This window comes from Leptodactylus fuscus, chromosome 4 (assembly GCF_031893055.1).
Source record: "Leptodactylus fuscus isolate aLepFus1 chromosome 4, aLepFus1.hap2, whole genome shotgun sequence".
In the NCBI taxonomy this organism is placed as follows: Eukaryota; Metazoa; Chordata; class Amphibia; order Anura; family Leptodactylidae; genus Leptodactylus; species Leptodactylus fuscus.
Genome location: NC_134268.1, coordinates 151,645,768 through 151,667,870, shown reverse-complemented (window position 1 = coordinate 151,667,870; position 22,103 = coordinate 151,645,768). Strand labels below are relative to the sequence as shown.

General features: G+C 47.6%; 1 long non-coding RNA gene across 1 annotated transcript; it reads right to left on the bottom strand.

Moving 5' to 3' along the window:
- Positions 1–12,593: 12,593 nt before the first annotated feature.
- On the bottom strand, positions 12,594–16,969 carry LOC142201387 (uncharacterized). The gene is made up of 3 exons (XR_012715508.1): positions 16,875–16,969; positions 15,108–15,165; positions 12,594–13,168 (listed from the first exon to the last, which is right to left on the bottom strand). It is a non-coding gene; the product is annotated as an uncharacterized LOC142201387 (long non-coding RNA).
- Positions 16,970–22,103: the final 5,134 nt, after the last annotated feature.

The window sequence follows — 22,103 nt, the reverse complement described above, 5'->3', positions numbered from 1 at the left end:
CCTCTAACCAGCAGAGTTTGGGGGAATAAGGGTGGATTGAGCCTCTAACCAGCAGAGTTTGGGGAAATCAGGGTGGATTGAGCCTCTAACCAGCAGAGTTTCGGGAAATCAGGGTGGATTGAGCCTCTATCCAGCATAGTTTGGGAAAATCATGGTGGATTCAGCCTCTAACCAGCACAGTTTGGGGGAATCAGGGTGGATTGAGCCTTTAACCAGCAGAGTTTTGAAAAATCAGGGTGGATTGAGCCTCTAACCAGCAGAATTTGGGGAAATAAGGGAGGATTCAGCCTCTAACCAGCAGAGTTTGGGAAAATCAGAGTGTATTGAGCCTCTGACCAGCGGAGTTTGGGGGAATCAGGGTGGATTCAGCCTCTAACCAGCAGAGTTTCGGGAAATCACGGTAGATTCAGCCTCTAACCAGCAGAGTTTGGGGAAATCAGGGTGGATTCAGCCTCTAACCAGCAGAGTTTCGGGAAATCACGGTAGATTCAGCCTCTAACCAGCAGAGTTTGGGGAAATCAGGGTGGATTGAGCCTCTAACCAGCAGAGTTTGGGGAAATCAGGTGAATTGAGCCTCTAACCAGCAGAGTTTGGGGAAATCAGGGTGGATTCAGCTTCTAAACAGCAGAGTTTGGGGAAATCAGAGTGGATTGAGCCTCTAACCAGCAGAGTTTGGGGGAATCAGGTGGATTCAGCCTCTAACCAGCAGAGTTTGGGAAAATCAGGTGGATTCAGCTTCTAACCAGCAGAGTTTGGGAAAATCACGGTGGATTCAGCCTTTAACCAGCAGAGTTTGGGAAAATCAAGGTGGATTGAGCCTCTAACCAGCAGAGTTTGGGGGAATCAGGGTGGATTCAGCTTCTAACCAGCAGAGTTTGGGAAAATCACGGTGGATTCAGCCTCTAACTAGCAGAGTTTGGGGAATCAGGGTGGATTAAGCCTCTAACCAGCAGAGTTGCGGGAAATCAGAGTGGATTGAGCCTCTAACCAGCAGAATTTAGGAAAATCACGGTGGATTCATCCTCTAACCATCAGAATTTGGGGAAATCAGGGTGGATTTAGCCTCTAACCGGCAGAGTTTGGGGAAATCAGGTAGATTCAGCCTCTAACCAGCAGAGTTTGGGGAAATCAGGTGGATTCAGCTTCTAACCAGCAGAGTTTGGAAAAATCACGGTGGATTCAGCCTCTAACCAGCAGAATTTGAGGAAATCAGGGAGGATTCAGCCTCTAACCAGCAGAGTTTGGGGAAATCAGGTGAGTTGAGCCTCTAACCAGCACAGTTTGGGGAAATCAGGGTGGATTCAGCCTCTAAACAGCAGAGTTTGGGGAAATCAGAGTGGATTGAGCCTCTAACCAGCAGATTTTGGGGAAATCATGTGGATTCAGCCACTAACCAGCAGAGTTTGGGAAAATCACGGTGGATTGAGGCTCTAACCAGCAGAGTTTGGGGGAATCAGGGTGAATTGAGCCTAGAAGAATGAGAATTGTGCAACGCAGATGGTGGAGGAGTATGAGTTGGAATTGTAGAGGTTGAGCGCAGACATGACAATTCATGTTGGGGTGCTTGACACTGGTGGGCACGAAAATGATGGGTCTATCCAGTGGCAGTTTATTTTGATGAACGTCAGCCGGTCGGCACTCTCAGCTGACAGCCGGCTGCGCTTATCCGTGATGATGCCACCGGCTGCGCTGAAGATCCTTTCAGATAGCACGTTGGCGGCAGGACAGGACAGCACCTCCAAGGCGTTTAGGGCAAGTTCAAGCCACAGGTCCAACTTCGACACCCAATACGTGTAGGGCGCAGAAGGATCGGAGAGGACAGGGCTGTGGTCGGACAGGTATTCCCGCAACATGCACCTATACTTTTCCCGCCTGGTGACACTAGGCCCCTTAGTGGCGGGAGTTTGGCGAGGGGGTGCCATTAACGTGTCCCAGAGCTTAGACAGTGTGCCCCTTGTGGGTGTGGACCGGGCGGCACTTGTTCGCCTCATGGAGGAACTGTCCTCTCTGCCGCCAACGACACTTGATGGAAACATCTCCATCATGTTCTGCACCAATTGCTTGTGGCAATCATTAATGCGATTGGCCCTCCCCTCTACCGGAATAAAAGACGCAATGTTATTTTTATACCGGGGGTCAAGGATTGCAAATATCCAGTATTGGTTGCTCTCCGTTATTTTGACTACGCGCTTGTCACTTGAAAAGCACCCCAACATGAAGTCAGCCAAAACGCCGTGAAACGGACAGGTGTGTGGACCTACTCTCGTGCTGTGACGGTTCTGCTGCTATCCCTGACTCCTTAGTGTGATCTGCGTTATCCCTGATGGCAATGGGGGATTCTCGCATCACACACAAGAGCGGGATTGTTACGCTCACTAGTGCGTCGTCACAGCTGACCCTCTTGGTGGACTCCTCAAACACCCGTAGGATTTCACATAGGTCTCCCATCCATGGCCACTCATGGTTGAGAAACTGAGGGAGCTGACTTTGTGGCACCCTAGGGTTTTGGAGATGGTACTCCATCAAAGGTCTCTGCTTCTCAACCACTCTGCTCAACATATGATATGTTGAGTTCCAGCGTGTGGGGACTTCGCACAACAGCCGTTGTTCGGGCAGATGTAGGCGTTGCTGGAGTGTTTTGAGGCTAGCAGCGTCTACTGTAGACTTGCGAAAGTGGGCGCACAAGCGGGCACCACTAGGTTAAAGATGTGGGCCAGGCATGGAACATGTTGGAGGCTGGCAAGCTCCAGAGCTGCTACCAGGTTCCTGCCGTTATCAAACACGACCATGCCTGGGCCCAGGTACAGCGGCTCAAACCATATTGCCGTCTCATCGAGGAGGGCATCCCTCACCTCGGAGGCAGTGTGCTGTCTGTCCCCCAAGCTGATGAGCTTCAGCACAGCCTGCTGACGTCTATCCACGCCACTGCTGCAACATTTCCAGCACGTAGCTGGAGTCAATTTAACGGCGGCGGAGGAGGAGGGTGTTGTTTCAGAGTCCCTGCCAGGAATGATTGGCGGGGAGGCGAGGTACACCGGCCCAGTTTGTGACCCAGTCCCAGCCTCAACTACATTCACGCAGTGTGCAGTCAGTGAAATGTAGCATCCCTGTCCGCATGCACTTGTCCACGTGTCGGTGGTCAAGTGGACCTTTGCGCAAAGCACGGAACTTAGGGCCCGCCTGATGTTGCGTGACGCGTTCTGATGCAAGGTGGGGACGGCACAACGGGAGAAGTAGTGACAGCTAGGGACGCACTTGCCATCAGGTCACGGAAGGCCAGAGTTTCCACAAGCCGGAACGGCAACATCTCCTGGGCCAGGAGTTTGGAGATGTGCGCGTTTAAAGCTTGTGCATGTGGGTGGGTAGCGCTGTACTTTTATCTGCAATCAAATGTCTGAGAGATGGTGGGTTGCTGGGAGGAGGCGCATGATGGTGCAGGAGAAGGAGCTGAGACAGGAACAGGGGAGGATGAGGGAGAAGTCCCCAAAGTGGTGGAGCCAGATGTTGTGGTGTCCTGGCTGGTGCTCTGGACTGCAGCGCCAGCACTGGCAACAGTGGGAGAGGCAGTGGCGGCAACGCCGGACGACGATTGTCCTGCGTTTGCTCTCTCCCATTGAGTTCAGTGCTTGCATTCCAAATGACGGCGCATGGAAGTGGTCGAAAGGTTGCTCTTTTCAGAGCCCCTACTCAGCTTCGAGTGGCAAATTGTGCAAATCGCATTATATTTGTCCTCCGCGCATTCCTTGAAAAATCTCCACACCATCGAGGAACGTGCCCTCGATGGGGGAGTTTTTTCTGGGCTGGCTGTGATAGGGAACATCTTGGGCCATTCTGGGTGTGGCCTGGCTTCGGCGAAGCAGCTAACCTCTGCCGCTGGACATGCCTCTGCCTCTAGCTACCCTCTTTGGTGCTGCACCTCCCTCCACATCGACACTGCTTTCCCCTTGCTTGACATCCCCCCTGTCCAGGTCGGGTCAGTGTCCTCGTCGTCCATCACCTCCTCTTCCAATTTTTCTCTCGCCGCCTCCTCCTCCTGCACACCGCACATGGCAACAGGCTGCTCTGATGGCAACTGTGTCTTGTCATTGTCACTGAGGGTGGGTTGCTGGTCAACCGCCACAAAATCAAAAGGAGATGGAGGAAGCTCCAGTGTTTGGGCATCTGGTGCACAAATCAAGAAAAAAGATTTTAGAGCTCACCCAATTTATCTATGTCTAGGCAGCGGTCTTGTTCATTCTTCAGGATGCACGGCACATCACGGACAAAGGATGTCTTGAATGCAGAAATGGAAAAAAAAAAAAAAAAAAAAGCCGGCAACTCATCCGAAGGGAAAGTACAATAAAATTTAACTTTTAATAACAAATCATAAAATTAACAAAAGAGGGAACAAAAAATAAACAAAAACAGAAAAAATCCCCCTAAGAAAACGCCTACACGTTTCAGAACATGACGTTCTTTTTTCAAGGCATGTGTAACAATCATTGACTTCACCCTTTATATAGTGTGGCTTCCCCAAGCCTAAGGTACCAGTTCCGGTTAATCAATACTAAATGAATACAGGTGAGGTTTCCCACTTTCGAATAACACCCTTTGTCCTACAGCACATTTGTTAATAAACTTTTCTTCATATATTCACATACAAGAATATGATCCAATTTGTATTGAAAAGCTACATAAAACATGTATTTGATGACATAGAAATATAATGTTAAATGTTATCACACATATATTCAACAAGATGACGCATGGTCAACGGTACAACAACAACCTCCAAGCTGCTCCATTCAAAATGGGACAGCATAGATGATATTAAAGAGTGATATATAACTCACTATATGTTACCATGTCAGATCGTTATAGATGAAGATTTATACATTTCTAGTTGAAAAAATAATAAGCGCTCTAATTTGCATGACTCGTTCTACCCAATCAGGGAATGACAAAACAAGTCATTCATGAAGTCCAGTAGTGGACCCCCATGTGACCTACATTCGACAAACCAGCACCTAACACTCAAACAGGAAAGGAATGGTGTCCCGGACATCCAAAAAATGGGTGCGATATGACCTCTATGTTGGCCACTTCATACTCTGTAATATGTCTTCCAATTTTATCTAGATGTTCCACATATTATTAGATAAAAAATAAAATATAATAAATAACAATTTGGAACACAGATAGGGCTTCATTAGTATATTATGACAGGTCACATGACTGGTTCTACCCAATCAAAAAGTCATGACTTAAGTTGTTCATAGAGTTCAACAGTAGAACTTCATTCAATTTGCTGTGGATTGCTGCTATTTTTCAGGACCCCCCCAAAATTCAAGGCTTTTTTCAGCTCTATATGAACTAGTCACTGCTGTGGATTCCGGCTATTCTGTGTGCGGACAGCCAAAAATGAAAGCTGTTTCTCCGCTATATATGAAGTTGTAACTGTTCTGTATCCCTGTTTTCCACCATCCGGGGAAAGCTGGACTGATGTCCCTACAGTGTATAGCTCTGAGAAGAGCTGTTGCTTTTCTTCTTTAGTTCTTACCTGCCTATCTGAAGCTAATCGCTATCTAGCCCTCAGCAGATGTCTATCTCTCCCTGTCTCTCACCGGCAAATGACGAATATTGGGCTGGACTATTCTTATAAATGGGAGGTCACCTGATTTCGGCAGCCAATGGGTTTTTTCAATTTTTTTTTCACTGCCTCCGTTGTCGTAGTTCCTGTCCCACCTCCCCTGCACAGTTATTGGTGCTAAAAACGCACCAGGGAAAGTGATACGAATTTTAATGCGTATGCAGCCTGGTATTCGATTGTGAACGAATACATCGAACGCCATGATATTCGATCGAATACCTATTCGATCGAACGGTGTTCGCTCATCTCTAGAGATGAGCGAACACTAAAATGTTCGGGGTTCGAAATCCGATTCGAACAGCCGCACACTGTTCGAACGGGTTTCGAACCCCATTATAATCTATGGGGGGAAATGCTCGTTTCAGGGGTACGCAACATTCAATCAAATTCTACTTACCAAGTCCATGAGTGAGGGTCGTGTAACACTCAGGAGGGCCAGGGCTGGCATCACGGGTAATATATCAGATGTGGCCGGCTTTTAGGGGGTCCCTGGGTCCCAAATGTGCACAAAATCTCCTTTTTGATGTCCCCGACTACCCACCCCCACTCTGATATCTGATAATGACAACAGACAACCAGGTCTCGGGGCTAGCCGTTGCTCTTTTACTAGCAGGACAAAGTAATACAAATGTACATATGGAGTAATCCTTCACATACAATACAGCGATCTTTGTAGGTAGTGCCCAATTGAGCAGGTGATGGAGCTTGGAGCAGGAATGCTTTGGATAGTTTAACTAGTAGTTGCTTGGGTAGTTAAACTTGTATATACTTGTAAAGATGGCCTGTATCCAGGGGGTTAGTCCTCAACAAACTGGGTACACGTATGTAGAAGAGGAACTAGAATGTGCCAGCAGCGGGAGACCCTCAATTTCTGCCAGACTAGCTATGGGCTTCTTAAATATAGATTTGTCCCAAAGACTTACTTGAATAGAGAGATACGTGTGAGGTCCCAGATGTATGGATAGGCAGGTCCGTAAGCTTTAATGCTTGTAAGCTTGGAGCTTCAGAGGAAAACACTCTCTGAGGAGAATCTTGAGTACAGAGGAAGAGACATCTCTGCTTGCAGTGCTCTGAGGGTTGGCTGCCATTTTCAGCTTTCCATGTGTCTGTGTCTACATGTCTTGTCTACCGCTAGCTCCACACAAAGAACTCAGACAAAAGGTCCCCAACCCCCCTAGAGGGGGCTGTAACTCCTCCTCCTCCAGGCCAGTCAAGGGAGCTTGATTGGTCCTGAAGGTCACCTGATTATACTGGACACCCCTTTACACTGGCAACTCAAATTACAATGGCAAAGTATAGGCAGGAGTAGTTCACAAAAACATCCACAAGATGGCGCATTAATAGACTCCCTGTGTGCTGGCTCTGGTAATATATAGAAGGAATGAAGGGGGAGGAAACGCTTTACCTTATATGCAAATGTCCATACTACAAGCGTGCAGGCGCAGGCGATGGCGGCAGGGAAGGCCATGTGGTATCCAGTCCCCCATCCAGGAGGGGAGGGGAGCACTGATGATGGCTGCCCTGTGTCCACGATGACCGGAGGCCTCCGGGGAGGAACGCAGGCTGGCCGGGTCCTTAGCAGGGGAGCCGGGAGATGAGCCGCGTGGAGGAGAAGCGGTGGCGGGCGCCATCTTGGATCCTGTGTGGATGCAGGCTGCTTCGAAACGCGGTCCCCGGAGAAACCGCTCGATGGAGAGGTCGTAGGATGCCCCAGGAGGGGTTGAAGAGGATCGCTGTGTCCCCCTGCGAGATTTGCCCATGTCGGAAGGGCTGTAGAGAAGCCGGTCGGTCGGAACAGCAGGCTATATCGGAGGCCGGGGAAGGAGCTCAGGCGACGTGCGTCTCTACTTCTCCATAGCCAGGCCACGCCCCCCGGAGAGGCACTTTTAGACCTAATTTTAATAAATGAACCTGACACACTGTCAAAAGTGGAGGTTGGTGGACATCTGGGTAATAGTAAGCATAACATAATAAGTTTTCTTGTACACATTAAGAAGATGTTCATTAGAGGGGGTACAAAAACACTAAACTTCAGGAAGGCCAATTTTAACCAGCTGAGAGAGGAGCTTAGCAGCATAAACTGGGACAATGTCCTCAACGTGACGGGAACACAAACTAAATGGGACATCTTCAAAAATATACTAAACTAGCAGGAGGACCCGGGTTCGCACGGGTATATTTCATTTTTTGTTTGTGTAGTGGCCCCATAAGAATTGTCCAGTTTTGCACTGGTGTATTTTGTATATCGTTTGTGTGTGTCCATAAGCGTCATGTGATCATGTGTATCTCATTTCGAATATCAGTGAAAAACCTGTGATCAGTTGTTATGGAGACCTTGAGTAAATATGTGTGTATATGACCTTGTGTAACAGTGTCATCCACAGCGCCCTGCCCCTTTAAGGCTGACATAACGTAGTGAAGGAAAATGGCTGGGTTGCTATGGAAACCTAGAGTAAAACTGTGGTACTCTGTGCAGAGCCGTGTATCTAATCCTCCGTACTGTATGCTGACGCATGTATCTATTCCACTGGCATGTGGTATTGTGTGCAGATGCACGTATGTAATCCTCCGCTGTGTGGTATTGTGTAAAGAGGCGCATATCTTATCCTACAGCGTGTGGAACTGTGTGTAAACGCGTGTATCTCAGTTTGGATATCTGTGTAGGATTGTGCATGTGGAGTGACCATGTGTATTGCAGTTGGAATATGAGTGAAAAACTTGCAGGTTTGTATTGGCTAAGGCAGGGAGGGGAGGGAGGGAGCATTGTGTTGGGAATGCTGTATCTCAGCAATGGTACTTCCGAGCGAGTTGGAGTCTCGTCTTAAACCTTCCCGGATACCTGAAGTATCTCTGTACCGAATTTGGTGAAGATCGGTCCATTCGTTTGGTCGCGCATAAAGAACAGACAGACAAGAATTCATTTTTATAAGATAGAGAGAAGAGATGAGTATAACGCACTATATAAACTGGCCCTATCTGACCCTGAGGTAATTGTACGGTACCGGATTTATACAGTCTCTTAGCTCTCTGTGGTGCTCCCTCGGTGCAGGCCTGGGTCCAGGAACTCAGCAAACTCTGTCTTGGGTGAAGGTCTGACCACAGTGATGGCAGTCTAATGATGGCACCTCCAGAAAACAGTCTATGAATATTTGGTTGAGCTTCAGCCATCCATAGCAAGTCTCTCAACCGGCCTTTAGTCTCTACTAAGACTCTCAACAACACTGCTGCTTTTTCCTGTAAGCCTCTGCAGTGCTTCGGGCCTTGCACTATGCTCTTAGAGGCTATGGCTGACTAACAGGTCCTCACAGCACAGAATCTGGGCCCAAACTGGCTGCTCTCAGCTTCCTGCTCCACGTCACTTCCTTTGGACTGCACCATTAAGCATGGAGGAACCAGGGAGATTATTGTCTCTTACATTAGTACAGTCCTAGGCAATAAAAGGTAATGTCACAGAAAAGTTTGAAAGGGGCAACTAACTCCTACAATTCTCAGGTGCCTTTGACTATTTTATTCGTGGGCATTCTCCTTTCACCTGTTCTATAAAAAAGCAGCAAAATAAACCCGTTACAGTCAGCCTAGTTTTTATTCACACACTTCATTTCTATGGGTCCATAAACAAGGCTGTAGATTTTGTGTCCATGCCCTATACCAGGAACAGAAATTATGAAGCATATCCTACTGTAGGAGATCCAACAAGTCTTTATACAGATCCAGAGCTGCGGATAACACACGAAAATGTGTTTATTTTTGTTAAGGATTAGTATTCACGGACAGTAAAAACTACTACACTCGTGTGCAGTAGGCCTTAGCCAAAGCTTACACTTAGGCTAAGGCCACACGTACCATAATGCAGCGCAGTCGATTCATCTTTTTTCATTATTGTTTTGCAGAATTTACCTCGGTGGCCTTTCTTCGCTTATTATACTTATATTGGAAACATCAGCATTTCCCCAGGTATAATGGACATGTTCAGACTTTCCAAAATTTGTCACACACTCAGTCACTATAAAAGATACTGTAAAACTAAAGCGTTTCTATAACAAGGAGCTTCCGCCCTCTAGAAAAAAAAAAAAAATTCAGCGTACTGTCTGCTTTCTCGATCTGTGCTGGTCCCGTAGCTCTTCACCGCCAGAAGGCGGAATTCTAGCGGTATACAAAACCGCATGAGCCCCAAGCGGTGAAAGGTCCTCTGTAAAGGGAAATGTATCACAAAGCTCTCGAGGGGGGAGTGAAAGCCGAACACCTGCTCCAGACCGCAAATGGTGCCTTTTAGGTCCGGTTCACATCTGTGGCAGACGGAGCCCATTGAAAATGGCAGAGGAAAGAAAAAAAAAATAAAAAATCGCAGCGCGGACAATTATATCTACGGAAACGCTGGCGAATTCCCTGTAGATATAATTTCTGTTACAGAAAGTAGTTAGCGGAGGAAAACTCCATGAACTTTCTGTTCAAAGAGCTGCAGGAAGAACAGCGATGCGTTCACGCCACAGTTGTTCCCGCAGCGCTTTAGCGCTGTGCTTCCGGCCCGTGCTTAAAAGTCGTAGCAAATGCGAGATGGATTGGGAACCGCAGACGCTTAAAATTGAAAGGCATGTCGCTTGGTAGCAACACCTGACACTGAAGAGATGAATGACCTGGCTTTGAATAGTAAATACAGAGCAGCCCTCCCACAGTATTAGGGTCCGTTCACACGGAGGAAAATGACGCTGTATTTGGCACTGAATTTTCAGAGCTGGAAAAAAAAAAAAAAAAAAAAAAAGCACCTCCCATTGATTTCAATGGGCTCTGCTAGCTTTTTATTTATTTTTTCTCACTCACGTAATTTTCCGCTAGCTGAAAATACAGCGCCATTTTCCTCTGTGTGAATGGACCCATACTATGACCTGAACTGACATCTCGGTAATGAAAACCGCCTCACCGGCAGACTGGTGAAGTTGCCGATAGCAGCCAGAGCTCAGCTTTCACTTTACCTCAGCAGCTCCAGTGATGAAAGCTCCTGCATAGTAAGCAATAATGACACTATGAGGCAGTTTTCACCTGACCAATATTGCTGCTCAGTAAGGCTGCTTGCACACTAAAGGATTTTTCATGGCTCCCTGGGCTATGGATACTACATCTCCATAAACTTCTATAGAGCTGCAAAAGTCACAGCTTTGTGCACAAAGTCGTCTATGGAACCACCGAATCCATGGCACGGAGGCCCGTAAAAAAAATACTGTAGCGTGCAAACAGCCACTAAGGATACCAGACATGTTTTGTCAGTGCATTCATGTATGTGTGCACGTGTGTGATCCACGAGTATGTATCCGTGCGCGCATGCACATATGTCATCCATATATGTGTAATCCATGAGTTTGTGCGTGTGCAATGCAAGTGTCCATGTGTGCAGTAGTTGTGTGTGCACTCTGTTCGTCCACGTATATAGTGTGCATCCATCCGAGTGTGTTCCCCGTGCGTGTGTATGGTGTGCATGTGGTATTTATGGGGGTAGTGTTTGTGTTGTATGTATCTAGAGAGGTCTGGTTTTTGTGTTGTGCTTGTGGGTTGGTGTATGTGTGATGTTTATATGGTTTGGGTGAAATACGTGTTGTGGCCCCTTTAGTGGTGACCCTTTTGTGCAGTCGCTATAATCCGTCCCTGTCAGTCACAACCGTTTTCCCTTCAGCGCTTTCACATTTCCCAATTCTATGAATAGGGCCTAACTTCAGGGACCCAAATCTCATGACGAGGGGGGGGCGCTAGCAAGATGTAACGTGCGCAGTACTCTGCTCCTGTGGGTGGAGAGGGGTGTGTGCTAAATTTCACTCAAATCAGGCAAGAACTGTGGATTTGTATAGAGCAGACTACTACAGATTTGGAGATATATAAAATATATAGATATGAAAATGCAGGAAATTTCAGCTATTTGCAGTTTTGCTGATAGCCAGCTCTGTTATCTCTATGTAAACACACAGATAGTACTCAGTGGCTTCAGTACAAGCAGCTGCATATTATCTGATCTGCAGAAGCTGCTGCCACAGATGAGAAAACCCCCTTTAATCCAAATTGGCAGATGTAGAAGAGCTTGGTAGGTGGTGCATATATGAAAATGTAGCAGAGCCTTACTTGCGGTAACAACTGATGGCAGGTTTTTCAATGATATCCATACTGATACATGATGCTTGTGGACCAATAGAAACTCACAGGGTCTTTAGTGTTCACATACACACAGCTTTCCATAGCAGCTACTCTATTCGTATGGGGCCACTACACAAACAAAAGATTAAATATACCTGTGCAAAGCCAGGTCTTCCTGCTAGAAAATATATATACACTATATATACACACACACACTACATATTGTTACTTTACACACAGCTCTGTTTCCAGTTTATTCTCTCCCACAGCTCTACTACAGCAGCCTCCCCCTGTCCCCCTTTAGCGCAGTCCTGTACAGCTTCTACCTTGCATAAGGCTACTGTGACCGGTCACACTTGTGTGGAGCCTTTACATAACTGACAAGGTTTTTTTGCAGGACCTACAAAAAAAAAAAATCCTGGCACAGAGGCCAAGTTCAGTTTTTTGGTCAGGATTTTGAGGCCATAGCCAGATACAGTCTCAAAATCCTGACCAAAAAGATGGCTCTCATTGAAGTCAATGAGATCCACTCCGGTCTTTTTTCCAGGAGCAGTTTCTTCTGGAAGAGAGGAGAGCTGCTCATTCAGGCTGTTTTGCCTCAGTGCGCAGCTGGATGCCGGGGTAGTGCACCAGCTTTCAGTCGCAGTTACCTGGCTTTAGGTCCTGAACCTGAGGCAGCCTCCGCCTCAGGTTTCGGACCAAAAAACGCCATCTGAACTTACCCTTAGTATTGCTGGCAGTTTGTGGACCTGCAGCAAAGAAGAAATTCCACCTTTGTTTGTAAACCACACAGTAGAATAAAGATATCATGTGAAGACAACCATTACAATGGGAAATTTCACTTTATTATTCTGGAGACATTTCAGAAACAAATATACAATACAATAAGAATTGTGACTTTTTGGAGTCTAGACCATAATTGCAAGAACTTTCTAAGATCTGTCAGAATTGCTAGCTGGTTAAGAAAAACATTTTTTGTACTGCATTAGCCAGTGGATATGAAATCAATAAAAAACAAAAACGAGTCTTTAATAAAGGATCCACTACCAATGACAGATTAAGAGTTTTCGAAATATACCTGAGGAAGAAGCAGAGAGCATCAAAAGCTTGTAATCTGTCATTAGTAAGGGGGCGTTCACACAATCGTCGGTGTCCGCTGCTAATGTCCGCACAAGATTTTGAATGGACATTAGCAGCGGACACAGATTGTAGTGTGAACGCCCCCTTAGACATTAAAATAAATGTATCCACTTCTGAAGATTCAAGTTTTTTTTTTTTATATATAGCTAGTTATGTTCATAGGAAACTTTACAGCAAAAAGACAAATTGAAACATTTCATAGAACTAATAGTTGATACTCGAGATGAAGGTCCAGCCAGGTGTCCATGTCACATGTTCTCCACTCCTGAAGCAAGCACAAGTCTAGAAGAGAAAGTAAGTTCATGTCATTTTACAGAAAAATTGGAAACCGGATATGACAAAATAAATTTGGAATGCTATAAGATACGACAACCGACCGACAAAAACGCTCCACTACATACTTTTGGAATGAACATTTTACCGCCATTGCAAACAAAGAAAAACTCTTAGCACACCGTCATCCGTCCACACAACACTGACAACCTGCTGCAAAACCAAGACTGCAGGATGCAGCAAACAAAGCCTGAGCAGCCACCTTTAGACCAGAGGGTTTTCTGGCGACTGGTGTCAGATGCTGGTCAATGCAGCTACACTCCCGCCACGATGCTGTATAAGCTAAGCAGCGCAGCTACTAAAGTGAAGTCCTCAATTGGAAATCTGATATGGATAAGGCCTAAAATACCAACTCTTGAAGCTCCCTGTAAAAGAAAGCAGGGATTCCTGTAACTTGCAGGCCCAAATAGCACATGATCTCCAGCCCCTGCTAAGCCCCATACCACTCGCGGTGATGTTACCAAAATATAGACAAGCATAGGAATACGCTCCGGCCGAAAGCGTGGCCACCATGCGCTATAGTACAAGCAACACCACCACTTGTAGCACAGTGCCCAACAAGCACCAAAAACCCATGTGCTGCCTGTGCCTACATATCACAGAAGTCACCGCCACCTTCCACAGGGAGCTCCCTGAGTTGAGACTCCAGGCCTCATCCAGCCAGACGCCCGCTTAAGGGCTTCACTGAAGCAGCTACTCCACTCAGACCACACAGCACCGCAGAAAGAACACAGCTACACTGGCCAGCGTTTGATACCAGTTGCCAGAAAGCCCATCTGGACTTTAGGCGCCTACCCATGACTCGGTTCACCACAACCCTTAGCGTTAACCCCACAGCAAACTGCCTGTACTGTATGAAAAGAGTTTTGAGTACCAAGAGAGGTTTTGCCTTCATCCCATTAAATAAACCCCATGCTAAAAGTTGATACTACAAGTAGACGTACTAAATATAGCAGTCTACCCACATCCTCCACCACCCTCTCCATCACCACATGAAGGCTCAGATTCATAAGGAGGGGTTTATGAACCCTTACCTCAGACGCAACAATGGTAAAGGCAGTTTTGGGAACTACAGACTATAAGGATAATGTGCCACTGAGCTTTGAAGAGACTCACAAATGCAAACCACATATGGACAACCATCAATAACCTGCCCCATCTTACAAGAACACTGACACACTGCAACATCGCACAACCTAAACATAGCATGCACCGACAGGACCCCTCAGAGATCTGGCACAGAACAGGAATGCCAACTCCTGAGAACGAAAGCAGCCATTTCCGTAATGAGCAGGAGCAAACAGCACATGATCTCCGGCACATGTGCTGCCCGTTCCTACAGGTCACAGAAGTCACCACCATCGTCTTCAGGGAGCTCCTGAGTTGGACTCCAACTGTTACCCACAATCTCCACTTGGTGGGGTTTAGTTCAGCACCTACACTGCTCAGATCATACAGCATCACAGTGCGGGAATCACAAATCCCACGCAGCTTGTGACATGTCCCCTCAGTGCTAGCCGGATGCAGGATTTGACAAGTCATGACAGCCATCCACACCTAGTCTACATCTACTTGCCCCTTCATGACTCTACAACGCATTATCTTTCTAACAACTAACCACACAGTAGGATACAAGCTTTATAAACCTAGATTAGAGGTCAGTTCTCAAGGACACAGGCAAACCCTAAAGAGCACATAGTAATCTACCGCTAGTGCCCTCCACCACCCCTGCCATCACCACACGAAGGCTTGAATTCATAATGAGGGACTTATGATCCATAGACCTCCGACATAACAATGAAGAGGATAGCTTTAGGCACCAGTTTTATATTGATCCTTGCTCACAGCAGCTGCAAAATACCCAAAAAAAAGGCCAAATGGAACTTACCTACAATCTTGCAGATGGCAAGGTGATGTTCTTCTAGTAGTAGATCCAGCTTTCACAGCTACAAAAGAGGAAAACACGACACTTAAAAAACGTTTTAGTGTCGATTCAGAAACTGCAGGAGATTGATGTCGAATTTAAGAAATCCAACAATATTCAGACAAAGGGTAGAACTTATGCATCATAGAGTTATATAGTGAGCAGAACATTCAATACAGTAACACTTACCGTACTTACCCTGATCTTCTCAGCAGAACAAACATAAATCACATTATCACAATAGCATTGTACGGTGAACAGACATACTAAACTATGGTGCTAAAGTAAGAAGGGGATGGAGGGGTGGGAAGTGTGGGGGGGGGCGGAGTCATTCTGATCAAAGTATTAAAGTGATAACCCCTCCATTATCACAATGATACAGTGACAATAATGACCAAGATTTTTTAGTGACCAGTTACCCAAGAGTTGCCAGAGACAGTAATAAGGGTAGTGTGTCTAATATTATATACACAGAGGAAGGTGGAGGAAGACAAGGCCAGCAAATACAACCTATAACCCCGACAGAGTTGATCCAGAGGAAGGTGAAAACTGGCAGTCAGTACAAGACCCAGGATCAACTATTCTAACAAGTGTAAAACCCTCATACAGTAGGGAATATTGAAATATAATATCCACAGTGTGTCATTTTATAACATTCATATACACATTAGATAAGGTTGCATAAAGAGAAACATACATAAAGTACAGCCCTACAGAGTTGATCCAGAGGAAGGCAAAAAACCCCATCAGGCCGATGCCAATAACCCCATGTTATGGGAAAAAATTCCTTCCCGACTCCAGTACGGCAGTCAGTATAAGACCCTGGAAAAAACTCGTCTAGATTTACCATTAGGACTGGGGACAGCCAAAAAAAAGTAGTAATACATGCATTCTCTATAGTAGGTTGAGCTAGGGCTGGGCCAACAGTCTCCATACAGTAGTATGGTGAGCTGCCATTTCCCTACAGCTTATATTAGTCTAGGCATACTAATGCCATTAGGATTAGACTCATTTCTATCATGGTATTAGAGGGAAAAACCTACTACAACTCAGGGGGCCTAGGGCAGAGACTAGCCAAAGCAGAAAGTTACTCTGATGGCATGGTGAAGCAAGAAATGCAGAGCATCAATTGCAAAGTTTTTTTTCTTTTCTTAATTTAATTACTAGCCTTCACACGGTGTTACATCAATATCCCCTCCAATATCAATGCAACGGGTCATGCTCCGGCACCCTATCTAGCTAGGAGTAGGGATGGGCCTATGGCCTCACCATGCAGTTGTATGGTGAGCTGCCAGGTTGTTTTATTAGTCTAGGCATACTAATGCCACTAGGCGGCGGCGTTCTCATCAGAGCATTAAAGCAATAACTCGCCCAACTATCACAGTAACACAATGACAAAAGCAGCCAAAACCGCCAGACTAGGGCTACACCTATTAATGCCATTAGGAATAAGGGAGGCCAGTTCCATCAAATGCATTAATGCAATAACCGGCCGAAATATCACAGAAATACAATGACAGACGGCTAAACCCGTCAGGATCTGCTCTCAAGTAGAACTGGCAGGCATAGCTCTCTATAAGACCCGCCAAGGCATAGATCTGTTAAGAACCACCGGGCGCTGTCTCTATAAGAACTGCCAAGCACAGCTCGCTCTATAAGAACGGTCACCTTCAGAGCTCCCACAGAGTTCCACAGGCAAAGCTAAGAGCAAATAAAATGGGGAAACCCTACCGTGTCAAACCAGCCAGTCTCCACGTCTCTGCAGCACACCAGTCCACGCCGTCCTCCTTCTGCACAACTAGTCTCCGTGTACTACAACAGCTGTATTTAAGGCATCACATGCTTGCCACGCCCCCTCACGTGTTTCTGAGGGGGCGTGGCCAACTAATTGGGAAGGTTTCTACACAGCTGTTGTAGCACGTGCCAAACAAGTGAAAGTGGGTGTGGCTGGAATAAATTCACATAGCAGGCAAACAGCAGACTGTCTAAAGCAATATGTTTCTAAAGCTTTCTAAAGTTTATATGACTGTGCTGACAGTACCAGTATTAAAGATGGTAGACGCGAAAACCTAGTGGGCTAAAGGACTTCCGGTGACGACGAGATCATGTGATCAGACTGGCGTGGGCGGAGCTATTCAGGACAGTGCCGAGTTACACAGGAAAAGGAAGTTGCAGTGAATGGAGACTGGAAGGAGGTAAGAGACAGCATGTGTAAGCAAGAGGGGTGGAAAGGGCTGGGGGAGGGGGGTCAGGCTGTGTGTGAGCATGATAGAGGAGTTTGGCTGGGTAAAGGCTAAATACTAGACTCCGTAAGGACCGTCTGCCGTTACAAGGTCACATGACCGGATAGGCGTGTCTTTACTTGTAAGCAGGACCTTCCACAGTATCCTGTGTAGTGGAGCAACATGGAGAGCTGCGAGGTGCACGATTTAGTGAAGGGGGGGAAGATACAGTAGGTGGACTGCAGGGAGTAGTGTAGAGGGGGAGAGATGTGCAGGGTCGGACTGGCCCGCCGGGAGACCGGGGAATCCCCCGTAGGCCCCAGCCTGGACTATTAAGACCCTCATTATGGGTTCCTACCGGACCTCCACTGCCTTTTGTTTTTAGTAGACAGTGGAGGTTCGGTAAGGCGTCTGCCCAGGGCGGGTGTCAGCACCCGGGCAAGTCACTGTGAAGTATGAAGGGAGAGAGACTCCGTGCTGAAGAGACAGCATGTGTGAGTAATAGGGGAGACATGGGGGGGCAGACTGTGTGAGCAAGAGCGGAGACATGGGGGCCAGGCTGTGTGAGCAAGAGGGGAGACATGGAGGTGTAGGCTGTGTGAGCAAGAGGGGAGACATGGAGGTGTAGGCTGTGTGAGCAAGAGGGGAGACATGGAGGTGCAGGCTGTGTGAGCAAGAGGGGAGACATGGACGTGTAGGCTGTGTGAGCAAGAGGGGAGACATGGGGGGCAGGCTGTGTGAGCAAGAGGGGAGACATGGAGGTGTAGGCTGTGTGAGCAAGAGGGGAGACATGGAGGTGCAGGCTGTGTGAGCAAGAGATGAGACATGGAGGTGCAGGCTGTGTGAGCAAGAGATGAGACATGGAGGTGCAGGCTGTGTGAGCAAGAGGGGAGACATGGAGGTGCAGGCTGTGTGAGCAAGAGGGGAGACATGGAGGTGCAGGCTGTGTGAGCAAGAGGGGAGACATGGAGGTGCAGGCTGTGTGAGCAAGAGGGGAGACATGGAGGTGCAGGCTGTGTGAGCAAGAGGGGAGACATGGAGGTGCAGGCTGTGTGAGCAAGAAGGGGGGAATGGGGGGTTCAGGCTGTGTGAGCAAGAGGGGAGACATGGAGGTGCAGGCTGTGTGAGCAAGAGGGGAGACATGGAGGTGCAGGCTGTGTGAGCAAGAGGGGAGACATGGAGGTGTAGGCTGTGTGAGCAAGAGGGGAGACATGGGGGGCAGGCTGTGTGAGCAAGAGGGGAGACATGGAGGTGTAGGCTGTGTGAGCAAGAGGGGAGACATGGAGGTGTAGGCTGTGTGAGCAAGAGGGGAGACATGGAGGTGTAGGCTGTGTGAGCAAGAGGGGAGACATGGAGGTGTAGGCTGTGTGAGCAAGAGGGGAGACATGGAGGTGCAGGCTGTGTGAGCAAGAGGGGAGACATGGAGGTGCAGGCTGTGTGAGCAAGAGGGGAGACATGGAGGTGCAGGCTGTGTGAGCAAGAGGGGAGACATGGAGGTGCAGGCTGTGTGAGCAAGAGGGGAGACATGGAGGTGCAGGCTGTGTGAGCAAGAGGGGAGACATGGAGGTGCAGGCTGTGTGAGCAAGAGGGGAGACATGGAGGTGCAGGCTGTGTGAGCAAGAGGGGAGACATGGAGGTGCAGGCTGTGTGAGCAAGAGGGGAGACATGGAGGTGCAGGCTGTGTGAGCAAGAGGGGAGACATGGAGGTGCAGGCTGTGTGAGCAAGAGGGGAGACATGGAGGTGCAGGCTGTGTGAGCAAGAGGGGAGACATGGAGGTGCAGGCTGTGTGAGCAAGAGGGGAGACATGGAGGTGCAGGCTGTGTGAGCAAGAGGGGAGACATGGAGGTGCAGGCTGTGTGAGCAAGAGGGGAGACATGGAGGTGCAGGCTGTGTGAGCAAGAGGGGAGACATGGAGGTGCAGGCTGTGTGAGCAAGAGGGGAGACATGGAGGTGCAGGCTGTGTGAGCAAGAGGGGAGACATGGAGGTGCAGGCTGTGTGAGCAAGAAGGGGGGAATGGGGGGTTCAGGCTGTGTGAGCAAGAGGGGAGACATGGAGGTGCAGGCTGTGTGAGCAAGAAGGGGGGAATGGGGGGTTCAGGCTGTGTGAGCAAGAGGGGAGACATGGAGGTGCAGGCTGTGTGAGCAAGAGGGGAGACATGGAGGTGCAGGCTGTGTGAGCAAGAAGGGGGGAATGGGGGGTTCAGGCTGTGTGAGCAAGAGGGGAGACATGGAGGTGCAGGCTGTGTGAGCAAGAGGGGAGACATGGAGGTGCAGGCTGTGTGAGCAAGAAGGGGGGAATGGGGGGTTCAGGCTGTGTGAGCAAGAGGGGAGACATGGAGGTGCAGGCTGTGTGAGCAAGAGGGGAGACATGGAGGTGCAGGCTGTGTGAGCAAGAGGGGAGACATGGAGGTGCAGGCTGTGTGAGCAAGAAGGGGGGAATGGGGGGTTCAGGCTCTGGGGGGATGGGCACTGTGAGCATGGTTGCGTCTAGATTGGAGTTGCTCCTGGTAGGTCCTCCCTCCAGCAACTCCAATCTAGTCACCTCACTAGTGAACGGTCTAGATTGGAGTTGCTGGAGGGAGGACCTGCTAGAATCAACTCCAATGTAGACTGTTCAGTACTGAGGTGACTAGAATGGAGTTGCTTCGAGGAGCTACCGCCAGAAACTCCAATCTAGTCACTTCGCTACAGGAGCAGCTAGAGTGGAGTGTCTATAGGGAGGATCCGTAACTGGCCAAGAGAGACATTGTATATGTATATAATATCAATAAAAATATAGGAAAAACACATTCCTGGACATGTATACATTTGGCACTGATATAATTACATAAAATATACCTATATAAATATATATTTGCCATATGCTGTGTACAGGGCGGTGACGCCGCAGCCTTACGTGTTTATTATAACTTGCGCCACTTATTGTAAGTGATAATGGAAATATATGGCAATTTAATAACTGATATAGAGCTAAATTCTGACGTATCGCTGTGCGCCTGATTTATCAGTATATAGTTACTGCAGGTAGGCTCATGATGGTCTCGGCATATTCTGTAGTTACAATAGGTAAGTCCTCCTTGCAGCAACTCCATTCTAGCTGTCTCACTACGGAACTGACTAGAATGGAGTTGCTGCAGGTAGGTTCGTGGTCTGGGTATATTCTGTAGTTGCTATAGGTAGGTCCTCCTTGCAGCAACTCCATTCTAGCTGTCTCACTACGGAACTGACTAGAATGGAGTTGCTGCAGGTAGGTTCATGGTCTGGGTATATTCTGTAGTTGCTATAGGTAGGTCCTCCTTGCAGCAACTCCATTCTAGCTGTCTCAATACAGAACTGACTAGAATGGAGTTGCTGCAGGTAGGTTCATGGTATCGGTATATTCTCCATAGGTTATTCAGTATAGGACCTATATCTTATAAGCTCCGCTTACAGTAATATTAATAAAACACACATTTTAAAAATTTATATTTTATTGAAATAAAACCATCCGCACAATCCTCATTATCCATATTTAAAAAAAACCCAAAACTAAACAAAAAACCACCTCCACTAGTTACCAACGTAGTCCATCAACCCCCTCCCTTCTACCAACTTACCTGTCCTGGTCTAGTATTACCTGCTTTCATGGAATAAACCAGCCGTTGTCGTCTCATGTGGTGGGGTTACTAGAGTAAAGACAGGATCACATGTGCGCCAGGTTCTATGTTGTTTAAAGAGGACCTTTCACTTCCTGGGGCACATGCGGTGTAATACACCACTAGAAAACCAACAGTGTGCTGAATTCAGCGCACTATCGGCTTTCCCTTTCTGTGCCGGTACCGTAGTTCTTCACTGTCAGAAGGGCGTTTCTAACAGACAGTCAGGAACGCCTTTCTTCACAGTAGCATCTATTGCGCTGTATTGTGAGACTGAGGGGCATTGCTTATTTCCAACGATTACTTCTATGGACGAGTACTATCAGGAGGGGAGGAAGCGTTCCTCACCACTCTCACAGTACGACTTTCGGCTTTCTAGCGGTGTATTACACTGCATGTGCCCCAGGAGGTGAAAGGTCCTCTTTAAATCTGTCATGTGACCTGAATGATGAAAAGCCAGATCGCTAAAACATCGGTTACTCATGGACACCAGTGGACTCCATTGACTTAATGGGGTCAGCCGTTTCTATAGTGAAACGGGCAGAGAGAACAATCCTCCGTGCAGGACTTTTCTCTCTGTCGATTTCTGCGGCCGATGTGAATCTAACCACAAATTTAGTCCAGTGACCTTCTTTTTTAATTAATGGAGAACCAGAATGTGAGGCCGCCTCCTACTGAAAGGATAGTACCTCAGGATAGGCCATCAGTATTAGATGTGTGGGGGCCCCTGCAGATCTCTGGTGTTGTACAAACTGTAGTGGTGAGTGTAGGTACTGCAGCGATGCGCCATTACAATCTCTGTACCGGAGATATGCAGGGGTTTTACGTGTTGGGGTTCCCCTGCAGGTCTAATATTGATGGCCTACCCTGAGAAAGTGGATAACTCCATGAGGCTGGCTCCCCACACCACTTAAACACCGTGGAAGAAACGTGGCAGAAAAAAAAAACCCAATCCCATCCCCATTTTACGGTAAAATAGATGCAGCGGATACGCTGCACTGTCATGGTTTTGGAAATTGGAGCATGCCAGTTATACCCCAGGACACACCGGCGGCGGCTTCCCTATTGGTATAGTTAAAGCAGAAAGTCCACAGAGGAAACC